Source organism: Salminus brasiliensis, chromosome 6 (assembly GCF_030463535.1).
Source record: "Salminus brasiliensis chromosome 6, fSalBra1.hap2, whole genome shotgun sequence".
Classification (NCBI taxonomy): Eukaryota; Metazoa; Chordata; class Actinopteri; order Characiformes; family Bryconidae; genus Salminus; species Salminus brasiliensis.
The window spans coordinates 38,395,783-38,408,787 of NC_132883.1; the positions used below are offsets into that span (position 1 = coordinate 38,395,783).

General features: G+C 43.9%; 20 non-coding genes across 20 annotated transcripts; 10 read left to right on the forward strand and 10 right to left on the reverse strand.

Moving 5' to 3' along the window:
- Positions 1-238: 238 nt before the first annotated feature.
- On the reverse strand, positions 239-310 carry trnaw-cca (transfer RNA tryptophan (anticodon CCA)). Its single transcript has one exon. It is a non-coding gene; the product is annotated as a tRNA-Trp (tRNA).
- Positions 311-443: 133 nt separating this feature from the next.
- Positions 444-516, forward strand: trnak-uuu (transfer RNA lysine (anticodon UUU)). The gene has a single exon. It is a non-coding gene; the product is annotated as a tRNA-Lys (tRNA).
- A 1,045-nt stretch (positions 517-1,561) lies between these two features.
- On the reverse strand, positions 1,562-1,633 carry trnaw-cca (transfer RNA tryptophan (anticodon CCA)). Its single transcript has one exon. It is a non-coding gene; the product is annotated as a tRNA-Trp (tRNA).
- Positions 1,634-1,766: 133 nt separating this feature from the next.
- trnak-uuu (transfer RNA lysine (anticodon UUU)) lies at positions 1,767-1,839 on the forward strand. Its single transcript has one exon. It is a non-coding gene; the product is annotated as a tRNA-Lys (tRNA).
- Positions 1,840-2,884: 1,045 nt separating this feature from the next.
- trnaw-cca (transfer RNA tryptophan (anticodon CCA)) lies at positions 2,885-2,956 on the reverse strand. The gene has a single exon. It is a non-coding gene; the product is annotated as a tRNA-Trp (tRNA).
- Positions 2,957-3,089: 133 nt separating this feature from the next.
- Positions 3,090-3,162, forward strand: trnak-uuu (transfer RNA lysine (anticodon UUU)). Its single transcript has one exon. It is a non-coding gene; the product is annotated as a tRNA-Lys (tRNA).
- Positions 3,163-4,207: 1,045 nt separating this feature from the next.
- On the reverse strand, positions 4,208-4,279 carry trnaw-cca (transfer RNA tryptophan (anticodon CCA)). The gene has a single exon. It is a non-coding gene; the product is annotated as a tRNA-Trp (tRNA).
- Positions 4,280-4,412: 133 nt separating this feature from the next.
- Positions 4,413-4,485, forward strand: trnak-uuu (transfer RNA lysine (anticodon UUU)). The gene has a single exon. It is a non-coding gene; the product is annotated as a tRNA-Lys (tRNA).
- A 1,045-nt stretch (positions 4,486-5,530) lies between these two features.
- trnaw-cca (transfer RNA tryptophan (anticodon CCA)) lies at positions 5,531-5,602 on the reverse strand. The gene has a single exon. It is a non-coding gene; the product is annotated as a tRNA-Trp (tRNA).
- Positions 5,603-5,735: 133 nt separating this feature from the next.
- Positions 5,736-5,808, forward strand: trnak-uuu (transfer RNA lysine (anticodon UUU)). The gene has a single exon. It is a non-coding gene; the product is annotated as a tRNA-Lys (tRNA).
- A 1,045-nt stretch (positions 5,809-6,853) lies between these two features.
- trnaw-cca (transfer RNA tryptophan (anticodon CCA)) lies at positions 6,854-6,925 on the reverse strand. The gene has a single exon. It is a non-coding gene; the product is annotated as a tRNA-Trp (tRNA).
- A 133-nt stretch (positions 6,926-7,058) lies between these two features.
- trnak-uuu (transfer RNA lysine (anticodon UUU)) lies at positions 7,059-7,131 on the forward strand. The gene has a single exon. It is a non-coding gene; the product is annotated as a tRNA-Lys (tRNA).
- Positions 7,132-8,176: 1,045 nt separating this feature from the next.
- On the reverse strand, positions 8,177-8,248 carry trnaw-cca (transfer RNA tryptophan (anticodon CCA)). The gene has a single exon. It is a non-coding gene; the product is annotated as a tRNA-Trp (tRNA).
- Positions 8,249-8,381: 133 nt separating this feature from the next.
- Positions 8,382-8,454, forward strand: trnak-uuu (transfer RNA lysine (anticodon UUU)). Its single transcript has one exon. It is a non-coding gene; the product is annotated as a tRNA-Lys (tRNA).
- Positions 8,455-9,499: 1,045 nt separating this feature from the next.
- Positions 9,500-9,571, reverse strand: trnaw-cca (transfer RNA tryptophan (anticodon CCA)). Its single transcript has one exon. It is a non-coding gene; the product is annotated as a tRNA-Trp (tRNA).
- Positions 9,572-9,704: 133 nt separating this feature from the next.
- trnak-uuu (transfer RNA lysine (anticodon UUU)) lies at positions 9,705-9,777 on the forward strand. Its single transcript has one exon. It is a non-coding gene; the product is annotated as a tRNA-Lys (tRNA).
- Positions 9,778-10,822: 1,045 nt separating this feature from the next.
- On the reverse strand, positions 10,823-10,894 carry trnaw-cca (transfer RNA tryptophan (anticodon CCA)). The gene has a single exon. It is a non-coding gene; the product is annotated as a tRNA-Trp (tRNA).
- A 133-nt stretch (positions 10,895-11,027) lies between these two features.
- Positions 11,028-11,100, forward strand: trnak-uuu (transfer RNA lysine (anticodon UUU)). The gene has a single exon. It is a non-coding gene; the product is annotated as a tRNA-Lys (tRNA).
- A 1,045-nt stretch (positions 11,101-12,145) lies between these two features.
- On the reverse strand, positions 12,146-12,217 carry trnaw-cca (transfer RNA tryptophan (anticodon CCA)). The gene has a single exon. It is a non-coding gene; the product is annotated as a tRNA-Trp (tRNA).
- Positions 12,218-12,350: 133 nt separating this feature from the next.
- On the forward strand, positions 12,351-12,423 carry trnak-uuu (transfer RNA lysine (anticodon UUU)). The gene has a single exon. It is a non-coding gene; the product is annotated as a tRNA-Lys (tRNA).
- The last annotated feature ends 582 nt before the right edge of the window (positions 12,424-13,005 follow it).

The window sequence follows — 13,005 nt, forward strand, 5'->3', positions numbered from 1 at the left end:
CATCCCGAGATAAAGAACAGTGAGATTGAAAAATGTTAATATGTTATTGCAGCAGCAATAATGATATGTAGCTCGTTTATTCATTCATTTCTGTGACTTAATTTAGTTAGAATTTCTATAAAGAAATGATATAAAAATAGAAAAAGACAGATAAAGCCCACAAACAGATGACCCTCTGTGTCTGACATAAGCAGCAGAAGGACTGACGGTACAGCGTGGTTTACTGTAAATAAAGACGTGACCCCGACGTGATTTGAACACGCAACCTTCTGATCTGGAGTCAGACGCGCTACCGTTGCGCCACGAGGTCATTAGATGCCCACGTTATTGTGTATGTGTGTGTTTGTCTGGTCAGAGCTCTCAGCAGCCTTCATTTCAGAGGCTATGTCCGCTTTCATCAGACATCGCAATCGTCAGATGGCCAAAACATCTCGATTGGTAGAGCACGGATAGCTCAGTCGGTAGAGCATCAGACTTTTAATCTGAGGGTCCAGGGTTCAAGTCCCTGTTCGGGCGATGCTTTAGCTCCTTCGGTCTCCCAGTGAAATCAAGCTACTAGAAGACGCATGAATTAGAGAACCCAGCGGGCAGACAAGGCCTTTTAGCCTAATAATAAATAACTCAGTATCGTTGTGTCACATGACTAACATAAGACCTTAGTTGATCACCTCAACAAGTCAGCAAGTTTCTCCACAAAACTGCCATTTCACACAGAACCATGAGTAAACCATCTTCATCTCAGCCCTCCTGAAAACAAGCTCCAACCAGCATGAATTGTAAGTTGGTTTAAAGTGGTCTGGCTCTGTCTGACCAGCATTCCAGTCTTCAAAATTCAACTAATACTAGTCTGGTGTGCAGGTAACCATCAAAGGTCAACTTTCATTGCAGAATATAAAGAATAACAAACAAACAAACAAAACAGAAAAAACAGCAACGCCGTACCATGCTGTGTTTTCAGCCAGCAACACAAATACTGAGTAGTGTCCTGAGAGTTGGGCTCGAGCTCGTTTTCTACAGCATGATCTTTTACTCTAGCACACTCTTCCTCAGCTCATCTTCTTCTTAATCTTCTTCTCTCTTTCTTTCGCTCGCTCGCACGCGCGCACTCTCACCCTCTCTGCCGTTTTTTCGCATTTAAGCACGCACTCCCTCCTTGCTCGCTGGCGCGTGCGCTTTCCGTCCATGCATGGTATAGGTCGCTGTATGGAGAGGCATGATCTGGAGTCCTTCCAGAAAACCTGATTTTTCCTACCAACATACTTCAGATAGCCGTAAGAAAATGACCCCCTAAAGACGCGTGAGGGTCTATAAATGTTTGTGATCCATCCCGAGATAAAGAACAGTGAGATTGAAAAATGTTAATATGTTATTGCAGCAGCAATAATGATATGTAGCTCGTTTATTCATTCATTTCTGTGACTTAATTTAGTTAGAATTTCTATAAAGAAATGATATAAAAATAGAAAAAGACAGATAAAGCCCACAAACAGATGACCCTCTGTGTCTGACATAAGCAGCAGAAGGACTGACGGTACAGCGTGGTTTACTGTAAATAAAGACGTGACCCCGACGTGATTTGAACACGCAACCTTCTGATCTGGAGTCAGACGCGCTACCGTTGCGCCACGAGGTCATTAAACGCCCACATTACTGTGTATGTGTGTGTTTGTCTGGTCAGAGCTCTCAGCAGCCTTCATTTCAGAGGCTATGTCCGCTTTCATCAGACATCGCAATCGTCAGATGGCCAAAACATCTCGACTGGCAGAGCCCGGATATCTCTGTCGGTAGAGCATCAGACTTTTAATCTGAGGGTCCAGGGTTCAAGTCCCTGTTCGGGCGATGCTTTAGCTCCTTCCGACTCCCAGTGAAATCAAGCTACTAGAAGACGCATTAATTAGAGCACTCAGCGGGCAAACAATGCCTTTTAGCCTAATAATAAATAACTCAGTATCGTTGTGTCACATGACTAACATAAGACCTTAGTTGATCACCTCAACAAGTCAGCAAGTTTCTCCACAAAACTGCCATTTCACACAGAACCATAAGTAAACCATCTTCATCTCAGCCCTCCTGAAAACAAGCTCCAACCAGCATGAATTGTAAGTTGGTTTAAAGTGGTCTGGCTCTGTCTGACCAGCATTCCAGTCTTCAAAATTCAACTAATACTAGTCTGGTGTGCAGGTAACCATCAAAGGTCAACTTTCATTGCAGAATATAAAGAATAACAAACAAACAAACAAAACAGAAAAAACAGCAACGCCGTACCATGCTGTGTTTTCAGCCAGCAACACAGATACTGAGTAGTGTCCTGAGAGTTGGGTTCGAGCTCGTTTTCTACAGCATGATCTTTTACTCTAGCACACTCTTCCTCAGCTCATCTTCTTCTTAATCTTCTTCTCTCTTTCTTTCGCTCGCTCGCACGCGCGCACTCTCACCCTCTCTGCCGTTTTTTCGCATTTAAGCACGCACTCCCTCCTTGCTCGCTGGCGCGGGCGCTTTCCGTCCATGCATGGTATAGGTCGCTGTATGGAGAGGCATGATCTGGAGTCCTTCCAGAAAACCTGATTTTTCCTACCAACATACTTCAGATAGCCGTAAGAAAATGACCCCCTAAAGACGCGCGAGGGTCTATAAATGTTTGTGATCCATCCCGAGATAAAGAACAGTGAGATTGAAAAATGTTAATATGTTATTGCAGCAGCAATAATGATATGTAGCTCGTTTATTCATTCATTTCTGTGACTTAATTTAGTTAGAATTTCTATAAAGAAATGATATAAAAATAGAAAAAGACAGATAAAGCCCACAAACAGATGACCCTCTGTGTCTGACATAAGCAGCAGAAGGACTGACGGTACAGCGTGGTTTACTGTAAATAAAGACGTGACCCCGACGTGATTTGAACACGCAACCTTCTGATCTGGAGTCAGACGCGCTACCGTTGCGCCACGAGGTCATTAGACGCCCACGTTATTGTGTATGTGTGTGTTTGTCTGGTCAGAGCTCTCAGCAGCCTTCATTTCAGAGGCTATGTCCGCTTTCATCAGACATCGCAATCGTCAGATGGCCAAAACATCTCGATTGGTAGAGCACGGATAGCTCAGTCGGTAGAGCATCAGACTTTTAATCTGAGGGTCCAGGGTTCAAGTCCCTGTTCGGGCGATGCTTTAGCTCCTTCGGTCTCCCAGTGAAATCAAGCTACTAGAAGACGCATGAATTAGAGAACCCAGCGGGCAGACAAGGCCTTTTAGCCTAATAATAAATAACTCAGTATCGTTGTGTCACATGACTAACATAAGACCTTAGTTGATCACCTCAACAAGTCAGCAAGTTTCTCCACAAAACTGCCATTTCACACAGAACCATGAGTAAACCATCTTCATCTCAGCCCTCCTGAAAACAAGCTCCAACCAGCATGAATTGTAAGTTGGTTTAAAGTGGTCTGGCTCTGTCTGACCAGCATTCCAGTCTTCAAAATTCAACTAATACTAGTCTGGTGTGCAGGTAACCATCAAAGGTCAACTTTCATTGCAGAATATAAAGAATAACAAACAAACAAACAAAACAGAAAAAACAGCAACGCCGTACCATGCTGTGTTTTCAGCCAGCAACACAAATACTGAGTAGTGTCCTGAGAGTTGGGCTCGAGCTCGTTTTCTACAGCATGATCTTTTACTCTAGCACACTCTTCCTCAGCTCATCTTCTTCTTAATCTTCTTCTCTCTTTCTTTCGCTCGCTCGCACGCGCGCACTCTCACCCTCTCTGCCGTTTTTTCGCATTCAAGCACGCACTCCCTCCTTGCTCGCTTGCGCGTGCGCTTTCCGTCCATGCATGGTATAGGTCGCTGTATGGAGAGGCATGATCTGGAGTCCTTCCAGAAAACCTGATTTTTCCTACCAACATACTTCAGATAGCCGTAAGAAAATGACCCCCTAAAGACGCGTGAGGGTCTATAAATGTTTGTGATCCATCCCGAGATAAAGAACAGTGAGATTGAAAAATGTTAATATGTTATTGCAGCTGCAATAATGATATGTAGCTCGTTTATTCATTCATTTCTGTGACTTAATTTAGTTAGAATTTCTATAAAAAAATGATATAAAAATAGAAAAAGACAGATAAAGCCCACAAACAGATGACCCTCTGTGTCTGACATAAGCAGCAGAAGGACTGACGGTACAGCGTGGTTTACTGTAAACAAAGACGTGACCCCGACGTGATTTGAACACGCAACCTTCTGATCTGGAGTCAGACGCGCTACCGTTGCGCCACGAGGTCATTAGTCGTCCACATTATTGTGTATGTGTGTGTTTGTCTGGTCAGAGCTCTCAGCAGCCTTCATTTCAGAGGCTATGTCCGCTTTCATCAGACATCGCAATCGTCAGATGGCCAAAACATCTCGATTGATAGAGGCCGGATAGCTCAGTCGGTAGAGCATCAGACTTTTAATCTGAGGGTCCAGGGTTCAAGTCCCTGTTCGGGCGATGCTTTAGCTCCTTCCGACTCCCAGTGAAATCAAGCTACTAGAAGACGCATTAATTAGAGCACTCAGCGGGCAAACAATGCCTTTTAGCCTAATAATAAATAACTCAGTATCGTTGTGTCACATGACTAACATAAGACCTTAGTTGATCACCTCAACAAGTCAGCAAGTTTCTCCACAAAACTACCATTTCACACAGAACCATGAGTAAACCATCTTCATCTCAGCCCTCCTGAAAACAAGCTCCAACCAGCATGAATTGTAAGTTGGTTTAAAGTGGTCTGGCTCTGTCTGACCAGCATTCCAGTCTTCAAAATTCAACTAATACTAGTCTGGTGTGCAGGTAACCATCAAAGGTCAACTTTCATTGCAGAATATAAAGAATAACAAACAAACAAACAAAACAGAAAAAACAGCAACGCCGTACCATGCTGTGTTTTCAGCCAGCAACACAGATACTGAGTAGTGTCCTGAGAGTTGGGTTCGAGCTCGTTTTCTACAGCATGATCTTTTACTCTAGCACACTCTTCCTCAGCTCATCTTCTTCTTAATCTTCTTCTCTCTTTCTTTCGCTCGCTCGCACGCGCGCACTCTCACCCTCTCTGCCGTTTTTTCGCCTTTAAGCACGCACTCCCTCCTTGCTCGCTGGCGCGTGCGCTTTCCGTCCATGCATGGTATAGGTCGCTGTATGGAGAGGCATGATCTGGAGTCCTTCCAGAAAACCTGATTTTTCCTACCAACATACTTCAGATAGCCGTAAGAAAATGACCCCCTAAAGACGCGCGAGGGTCTATAAATGTTTGTGATCCATCCCGAGATAAAGAACAGTAAGATTGAAAAATGTTAATATGTTATTGCAGCAGCAATAATGATATGTAGCTCGTTTATTCATTCATTTCTGTGACTTAATTTAGTTAGAATTTCTATAAAGAAATGATATAAAAATAGAAAAAGACAGATAAAGCCCACAAACAGATGACCCTCTGTGTCTGACATAAGCAGCAGAAGGACTGACGGTACAGCGTGGTTTACTGTAAATAAAGACATGACCCCGACGTGATTTGAACACGCAACCTTCTGATCTGGAGTCAGACGCGCTACCGTTGCGCCACGAGGTCATAAGACGCCCACATTATTGTGTATGTGTGTGTTTGTCTGGTCAGAGCTCTCAGCAGCCTTCATTTCAGAGGCTATGTCCGCTTTCATCAGACATCGCAATCGTCAGATGGCCAAAACATCTCGATTGGTAGAGCCCGGATAGCTCAGTCGGTAGAGCATCAGACTTTTAATCTGAGGGTCCAGGGTTCAAGTCCCTGTTCGGGCCATGCTTTAGCTCCTTCCGACTCCCAGTGAAATCAAGCTACTAGAAGACGCATTAATTAGAGCACTCAGCGGGCAAACAGTGCCTTTTAGCCTAATAATAAATAACTCAGTATCGTTGTGTCACATGACTAACATAAGACCTTAGTTGATCACCTCAACAAGTCAGCAAGTTTCTCCACAAAACTGCCATTTCACACAGAACCATAAGTAAACCATCTTCATCTCAGCCCTCCTGAAAACAAGCTCCAACCAGCATGAATTGTAAGTTGGTTTAAAGTGGTCTGGCTCTGTCTGACCAGCATTCCAGTCTTCAAAATTCAACTAATACTAGTCTGGTGTGCAGGTAACCATCAAAGGTCAACTTTCATTGCAGAATATAAAGAATAACAAACAAACAAACAAAACAGAAAAAACAGCAACGCCGTACCATGCTGTGTTTTAAGCCAGCAACACAGATACTGAGTAGTGTCCTGAGAGTTGGGTTCGAGCTCGTTTTCTACAGCATGATCTTTTACTCTAGCACACTCTTCCTCAGCTCATCTTCTTCTTAATCTTCTTCTCTCTTTCTTTCGCTCGCTCGCACGCGCGCACTCTCACCCTCTCTGCCGTTTTTTCGCATTTAAGCACGCACTCCCTCCTTGCTCGCTGGCGCGTGCGCTTTCCGTCCATGCATGGTATAGGTCGCTGTATGGAGAGGCATGATCTGGAGTCCTTCCAGAAAACCTGATTTTTCCTACCAACATACTTCAGATAGCCGTAAGAAAATGACCCCCTAAAGACGCGCGAGGGTCTATAAATGTTTGTGATCCATCCCGAGATAAAGAACAGTGAGATTGAAAAATGTTAATATGTTATTGCAGCAGCAATAATGATATGTAGCTCGTTTATTCATTCATTTCTGTGACTTAATTTAGTTAGAATTTCTATAAAGAAATGATATAAAAATAGAAAAAGACAGATAAAGCCCACAAACAGATGACCCTCTGTGTCTGACATAAGCAGCAGAAGGACTGACGGTACAGCGTGGTTTACTGTAAATAAAGACGTGACCCCGACGTGATTTGAACACGCAACCTTCTGATCTGGAGTCAGACGCGCTACCGTTGCGCCACGAGGTCATTAGACGCCCACATTATTGTGTATGTGTGTGTTTGTCTGGTCAGAGCTCTCAGCAGCCTTCATTTCAGAGGCTATGTCCGCTTTCATCAGACATCGCAATCGTCAGATGGCCAAAACATCTCGATTGGTAGAGCCCGGATAGCTCAGTCGGTAGAGCATCAGACTTTTAATCTGAGGGTCCAGGGTTCAAGTCCCTGTTCGGGCGATGCTTTAGCTCCTTCCGACTCCCAGTGAAATCAAGCTACTAGAAGACGCATTAATTAGAGCACTCAGCGGGCAGACAACGCCTTTGAGCCTAATAATAAATAACTCAGTATCGTTGTGTCACATGACTAACATAAGACCTTAGTTGATCACCTCAACAAGTCAGCAAGTTTCTCCACAAAACTGCCATTTCACACAGAACCATAAGTAAACCATCTTCATCTCAGCCCTCCTGAAAACAAGCTCCAACCAGCATGAATTGTAAGTTGGTTTAAAGTGGTCTGGCTCTGTCTGACCAGCATTCCAGTCTTCAAAATTCAACTAATACTAGTCTGGTGTGCAGGTAACCATCAAAGGTCAACTTTCATTGCAGAATATAAAGAATAACAAACAAACAAACAAAACAGAAAAAACAGCAACGCCGTACCATGCTGTGTTTTCAGCCAGCAACACAGATACTGAGTAGTGTCCTGAGAGTTGGGTTCGAGCTCGTTTTCTACAGCATGATCTTTTACTCTAGCACACTCTTCCTCAGCTCATCTTCTTCTTAATCTTCTTCTCTCTTTCTTTCGCTCGCTCGCACGCGCGCACTCTCACCCTCTCTGCCGTTTTTTCGCATTTAAGCACGCACTCCCTCCTTGCTCGCTGGCGCGTGCGCTTTCCGTCCATGCATGGTATAGGTCGCTGTATGGAGAGGCATGATCTGGAGTCCTTCCAGAAAACCTGATTTTTCCTACCAACATACTTCAGATAGCCGTAAGAAAATGACCCCCTAAAGACGCGCGAGGGTCTATAAATGTTTGTGATCCATCCCGAGATAAAGAACAGTGAGATTGAAAAATGTTAATATGTTATTGCAGCAGCAATAATGATATGTAGCTCGTTTATTCATTCATTTCTGTGACTTAATTTAGTTAGAATTTCTATAAAGAAATGATATAAAAATAGAAAAAGACAGATAAAGCCCACAAACAGATGACCCTCTGTGTCTGACATAAGCAGCAGAAGGACTGACGGTACAGCGTGGTTTACTGTAAATAAATACATGACCCCGACGTGATTTGAACACGCAACCTTCTGATCTGGAGTCAGACGCGCTACCGTTGCGCCACGAGGTCATAAGACGCCCACATTATTGTGTATGTGTGTGTTTGTCTGGTCAGAGCTCTCAGCAGCCTTCATTTCAGAGGCTATGTCCGCTTTCATCAGACATCGCAATCGTCAGATGGCCAAAACATCTCGATTGGTAGAGGCCGGATAGCTCAGTCGGTAGAGCATCAGACTTTTAATCTGAGGGTCCAGGGTTCAAGTCCCTGTTCGGGCGATGCTTTAGCTCCTTCCGACTCCCAGTGAAATCAAGCTACTAGAAGACGCATTAATTAGAGCACTCAGCGGGCAAACAATGCCTTTTAGCCTAATAATAAATAACTCAGTATCGTTGTGTCACATGACTAACATAAGACCTTAGTTGATCACCTCAACAAGTCAGCAAGTTTCTCCACAAAACTACCATTTCACACAGAACCATGAGTAAACCATCTTCATCTCAGCCCTCCTGAAAACAAGCTCCAACCAGCATGAATTGTAAGTTGGTTTAAAGTGGTCTGGCTCTGTCTGACCAGCATTCCAGTCTTCAAAATTCAACTAATACTAGTCTGGTGTGCAGGTAACCATCAAAGGTCAACTTTCATTGCAGAATATAAAGAATAACAAACAAACAAACAAAACAGAAAAAACAGCAACGCCGTACCATGCTGTGTTTTCAGCCAGCAACACAGATACTGAGTAGTGTCCTGAGAGTTGGGTTCGAGCTCGTTTTCTACAGCATGATCTTTTACTCTAGCACACTCTTCCTCAGCTCATCTTCTTCTTAATCTTCTTCTCTCTTTCTTTCGCTCGCTCGCACGCGCGCACTCTCACCCTCTCTGCCGTTTTTTCGCCTTTAAGCACGCACTCCCTCCTTGCTCGCTGGCGCGTGCGCTTTCCGTCCATGCATGGTATAGGTCGCTGTATGGAGAGGCATGATCTGGAGTCCTTCCAGAAAACCTGATTTTTCCTACCAACATACTTCAGATAGCCGTAAGAAAATGACCCCCTAAAGACGCGTGAGGGTCTATAAATGTTTGTGATCCATCCCGAGATAAAGAACAGTGAGATTGAAAAATGTTAATATGTTATTGCAGCAGCAATAATGATATGTAGCTCGTTTATTCATTCATTTCTGTGACTTAATTTAGTTAGAATTTCTATAAAGAAATGATATAAAAATAGAAAAAGACAGATAAAGCCCACAAACAGATGACCCTCTGTGTCTGACATAAGCAGCAGAAGGACTGACAGTACAGCGTGGTTTACTGTAAATAAAGACATGACCCCGACGTGATTTGAACACGCAACCTTCTGATCTGGAGTCAGACGCGCTACCGTTGCGCCACGAGGTCATAAGACGCCCACATTATTGTGTATGTGTGTGTTTGTCTGGTCAGAGCTCTCAGCAGCCTTCATTTCAGAGGCTATGTCCGCTTTCATCAGACATCGCAATCGTCAGATGGCCAAAACATCTCGATTGGTAGAGCCCGGATAGCTCAGTCGGTAGAGCATCAGACTTTTAATCTGAGGGTCCAGGGTTCAAGTCCCTGTTCGGGCGATGCTTTAGCTCCTTCCGACTCCCAGTGAAATCAAGCTACTAGAAGACGCATTAATTAGAGCACTCAGCGGGCAGACAACGCCTTTGAGCCTAATAATAAATAACTCAGTATCGTTGTGTCACATGACTAACATAAGACCTTAGTTGATCACCTCAACAAGTCAGCAAGTTTCTCCACAAAACTGCCATTTCACACAGAACCATAAGTAAACCATCTTCATCTCAGCCCTCCTGAAAACAAGCTCCAACCAGCATGAATTGTAAGTTGGTTTAAAGTGGTCTGGCTCTGTCTGACCAGCATTCCAGTCTTCAAAATTCAACTAATACTAGTCTGGTGTGCAGGTAACCATCAAAGGTCAACTTTCATTGCAGAATATAAAGAATAACAAACAAACAAACAAAACAGAAAAAACAGCAACGCCGTACCATGCTGTGTTTTCAGCCAGCAACACAGATACTGAGTAGTGTCCTGAGAGTTGGGTTCGAGCTCGTTTTCTACAGCATGATCTTTTACTCTAGCACACTCTTCCTCAGCTCATCTTCTTCTTAATCTTCTTCTCTCTTTCTTTCGCTCGCTCGCACGCGCGCACTCTCACCCTCTCTGCCGTTTTTTCGCATTTAAGCACGCACTCCCTCCTTGCTCGCTGGCGCGTGCGCTTTCCGTCCATGCATGGTATAGGTCGCTGTATGGAGAGGCATGATCTGGAGTCCTTCCAGAAAACCTGATTTTTCCTACCAACATACTTCAGATAGCCGTAAGAAAATGACCCCCTAAAGACGCGCGAGGGTCTATAAATGTTTGTGATCCATCCCGAGATAAAGAACAGTGAGATTGAAAAATGTTAATATGTTATTGCAGCAGCAATAATGATATGTAGCTCGTTTATTCATTCATTTCTGTGACTTAATTTAGTTAGAATTTCTATAAAGAAATGATATAAAAATAGAAAAAGACAGATAAAGCCCACAAACAGATGACCCTCTGTGTCTGACATAAGCAGCAGAAGGACTGACGGTACAGCGTGGTTTACTGTAAATAAATACATGACCCCGACGTGATTTGAACACGCAACCTTCTGATCTGGAGTCAGACGCGCTACCGTTGCGCCACGAGGTCATAAGACGCCCACATTATTGTGTATGTGTGTGTTTGTCTGGTCAGAGCTCTCAGCAGCCTTCATTTCAGAGGCTATGTCCGCTTTCATCAGACATCGCAATCGTCAGATGGCCAAAACATCTCGATTGGTAGAGCCCGGATAGCTCAGTCGGTAGAGCATCAGACTTTTAATCTGAGGGTCCAGGGTTCAAGTCCCTGTTTGGGCGATGCTTTAGCTCCTTCGGTCTCCCAGTGAAATCAAGCTACTAGAAGACGCATGAATTAGAGAACCCAGCGGGCAGACAAGGCCTTTTAGCCTAATAATAAATAACTCAGTATCGTTGTGTCACATGACTAACATAAGACCTTAGTTGATCACCTCAACAAGTCAGCAAGTTTCTCCACAAAACTGCCATTTCACACAGAACCATGAGTAAACCATCTTCATCTCAGCCCTCCTGAAAACAAGCTCCAACCAGCATGAATTGTAAGTTGGTTTAAAGTGGTCTGGCTCTGTCTGACCAGCATTCCAGTCTTCAAAATTCAACTAATACTAGTCTGGTGTGCAGGTAACCATCAAAGGTCAACTTTCATTGCAGAATATAAAGAATAACAAACAAACAAACAAAACAGAAAAAACAGCAACGCCGTACCATGCTGTGTTTTCAGCCAGCAACACAGATACTGAGTAGTGTCCTGAGAGTTGGGTTCGAGCTCGTTTTCTACAGCATGATCTTTTACTCTAGCACACTCTTCCTCAGCTCATCTTCTTCTTAATCTTCTTCTCTCTTTCTTTCGCTCGCTCGCACGCGCGCACTCTCACCCTCTCTGCCGTTTTTTCGCATTTAAGCACGCACTCCCTCCTTGCTCGCTGGCGCGTGCGCTTTCCGTCCATGCATGGTATAGGTCGCTGTATGGAGAGGCATGATCTGGAGTCCTTCCAGAAAACCTGATTTTTCCTACCAACATACTTCAGATAGCCGTAAGAAAATGACCCCCTAAAGACGCGCGAGGGTCTATAAATGTTTGTGATCCATCCCGAGATAAAGAACAGTGAGATTGAAAAATGTTAATATGTTATTGCAGCAGCAATAATGATATGTAGCTCGTTTATTCATTCATTTCTGTGACTTAATTTAGTTAGAATTTCTATAAAGAAATGATATAAAAATAGAAAAAGACAGATAAAGCCCACAAACAGATGACCCTCTGTGTCTGACATAAGCAGCAGAAGGACTGACGGTACAGCGTGGTTTACTGTAAATAAAGACGTGACCCCGACGTGATTTGAACACGCAACCTTCTGATCTGGAGTCAGACGCGCTACCGTTGCGCCACGAGGTCATTAGACGCCCACATTATTGTGTATGTGTGTGTTTGTCTGGTCAGAGCTCTCAGCAGCCTTCATTTCAGAGGCTATGTCCGCTTTCATCAGACATCGCAATCGTCAGATGGCCAAAACATCTCGACTGGCAGAGCCCGGATAGCTCAGTCGGTAGAGCATCAGACTTTTAATCTGAGGGTCCAGGGTTCAAGTCCCTGTTCAGGCGACGCTTTAGCTCCTTCCGACTCCCAGTGAAATCAAGCTACTAGAAGACGCATTAATTAGAGCACTCAGCGGGCAGACAACGGTCAGACCTTTGAGCCTAATAATAAATAACTCAGTATCGTTGTGTCACATGACTAACATAAGACCTTAGTTGATCACCTCAACAAGTCAGCAAGTTTCTCCACAAAACTGCCATTTCACACAGAACCATGAGTAAACCATCTTCATCTCAGCCCTCCTGAAAACAAGCTCCAACCAGCATGAATTGTAAGTTGGTTTAAAGTGGTCTGGCTCTGTCTGACCAGCATTCCAGTCTTCAAAATTCAACTAATACTAGTCTGGTGTGCAGGTAACCATCAAAGGTCAACTTTCATTGCAGAATATAAAGAATAACAAACAAACAAACAAAACAGAAAAAACAGCAACGCCGTACCATGCTGTGTTTTCAGCCAGCAACACAGATACTGAGTAGTGTCCTGAGAGTTGGGTTCGAGCTCGTTTTCTACAGCATGATCTTTTACTCTAGCACACTCTTCCTCAGCTCATCTTCTTCTTAATCTTCTTCTCTCTTTCTTTCGCTCGC